This window comes from Oreochromis aureus, linkage group 5 (assembly GCF_013358895.1).
Source record: "Oreochromis aureus strain Israel breed Guangdong linkage group 5, ZZ_aureus, whole genome shotgun sequence".
Taxonomy (NCBI): domain Eukaryota; kingdom Metazoa; phylum Chordata; class Actinopteri; order Cichliformes; family Cichlidae; genus Oreochromis; species Oreochromis aureus.
The window spans coordinates 41,837,010-41,839,397 of record NC_052946.1 but is presented as its reverse complement, the minus strand read 5'-3'; the positions used below and the strand labels follow the sequence as shown (position 1 = coordinate 41,839,397).

General features: G+C 45.2%; 1 long non-coding RNA gene across 1 annotated transcript; it reads left to right on the top strand.

The window, feature by feature from the left end:
- The first annotated feature begins 313 nt into the window (after positions 1-313).
- On the top strand, positions 314-2,070 carry LOC120440377. The gene is made up of 4 exons (XR_005613216.1): positions 314-575; positions 920-1,050; positions 1,265-1,388; positions 1,515-2,070. It is a non-coding gene; the product is annotated as an uncharacterized LOC120440377 (long non-coding RNA).
- Positions 2,071-2,388: the final 318 nt, after the last annotated feature.

Sequence of the window (2,388 nt, the reverse complement as noted above, 5' to 3'; positions counted from 1 at the left end):
TCCAGGAGGGGGATATCTACACACAGGAAACAGTAGTTAGTACCACAGGCAAATACACACGGGGAGATCTTTGAAGAAGCCAAGAGCACGAACTCAGGAGACTCAACGTTCCAGCGGCGAGCTGCTCTGTGCCACTGCCTTAAATAGTAGCTGGGGAATCAGCCAGATCAGCAGCAGGTGGTGACAATCACACAGGTGCGTGGGCCAAGAGCAAGAGCCCGTAACAAGCTCTGCCCAGGCAGAGAGGAGCGAGGGAGAGGGAGAGGGGAAGAAAGAAAAACAAAACCTGTAGCCAGTGTGAGCCAGCCAGAGAGACACGGGGACCCTGACACGTACACTGCTGCTACGGTTCAATAAAAGCAGTTCGTACCGAAGAAACCCCGTGTGTTATTGCCTCCAATCATGACACTGACCATCAGATTTTCTTTCAAATGCCATTTAGCTCGTCCATGTGGGCAGCTGTAAGTTTCAGTCAAACCTGGAGATGTAAAACTGGTTTCACTGTGGACAGAGATGCTGGTGTTCTAGCAGTTTCCAGTTTGTGGAGGTGTCATGGCCCAGGATCTTGGATTAAGGTTTGTTTTGGACGTGTTATTTATTTCTTTGAAAGTATAAGATCATTATGTTGTAGTTTCTGAGTATGTTACTTTCCAGATTTATAGTTCTTGATTTCGGGTTTGTTCGCGTTTGTCTGTCCTGGTCTCGCCTCTGTGTTTCGTTATCCTTTCCTTTCCGTCTCCATGGCTGTCTGAGTTTGTAGTGCTGTCCCTGTGTTTTTCTCACTTCCTGTTCCCATGATCATCGCTCCATGTTTCATGTCCGTTTATCCCCAGTCTGTGTGGGTTCCTGTTTTATTTTGATAGTCTGTGTGTGTGCGTGTGTGTGTGTGTGTGTGTGTGTGTGTATGTATTACTTCCAGTTTTATTTTGATAGTCTGTGTGTAATCATCTGATGACATCACTCGGCTGGTCTGGGACCACCCCGGTGTTCCCCCAGATGAGCTGGAGGACCTGGCTTGGGAGAGGCTGCCTCCCCATGACCTGGTTCCAGGTAAGCAGGAGAAAAACCTGCCGAACTTCCTGCCTGTGCTGAGGTTTCCAGCTGTTAGGTGCTTGGAAAGAAACAACCTGAACATTAAAAATCAAGAATAAAAAACAGAAAAACCAGACTTTAAATTCAGTAGTGAAAAAAGTGACATTTTAAATGTGTTCAAGCTCCTGCCAAGCTTCAAGTTTCAGAAGAACCTGTTGAGTTTTATGTGCAGGTTCTTCTGACTGTGCAACCTGTGACTGCAGCTTGAATCCAAAGATGAAAACATCTGGAACTGAAAACTTGAGTACATTTGGTCTGGTCTCAGCCAGAGACGACTTCAGAGCAAACACTGCTCGGTAAACTGCTCCTTGCCCCTCTGCCCACTCATGAATTCTTAATGGACACCTGCATTATTGTCCACTGTATTCACATTAAAACCCTGGAAACTGCTAAATCAGATTAATATGTTTTTTTTTTTTCAGAGTTGCTTCCGCCTGCTTTTCAGGCAGCATTTATCCTAAAAACCACCTCCATCGCCTCCACTCCTGCAGCTTTCAGTTTCCACATACCCATCAGACGCTTGAGTTGTCTCAGCTGGGTTTGGGCGGGGGATCATGTGACCATCGACTCTGGAAACCTGACATCATTTTCCTGCCAACATTGAAGCTGTGCATTTATTATTATTTATGTATCAGCTCTTTCCCTTGGTGTCAATAATCTGCCGACCATAGATGCCTCAGCTTCCCTCAATGACTTGATATCTCACTATAACAACAGACTCATCATCCTCTTAGGCACCTTGGGTCCTCAGAAAACTCGAGCCAGTTCCTTCTCTTGCTCTGGCCCCTGGTATTCAGCTGAACTTCACCAACTCAAAGCTATTGGACGCTGTCTTCAGGAAAACTGGACTTCCCTTTCATAAGGAAATGTATCTCAGTCATATCTAACTTATTCTATTCTATTCTAAATGTGCCTGTCTCTGAAACACTTTGGCTCAGCTTCAGGAGGCTGTAAATAAAACAGATGTGACAGTCACCACAGGCATGTTTCAAACTGCATGTTTGAAGGAAAGTTTGTTCATTTCCCCCCAAAAAGTAAACACAGTTCAGTGGCCTACACACTAAACCTAAGGATAGAAACAAAGTATCGATCTCAGCAGCTCGATAGTGTCAATATTTAATGTTCCGCATACCTCTAGTTTCCTCGTCCTAATGCCCCCCCCCCCACACACACACACAGAGCTAAGTCACAAATAAAACAGGTGTGTGTCACATCAAAGATGAAAAATTAAAGCTGCTGCACATGCAGAGACGTGAAGATTTCATCAGACCTCTATCAGCTGCTCTGTTATTACAG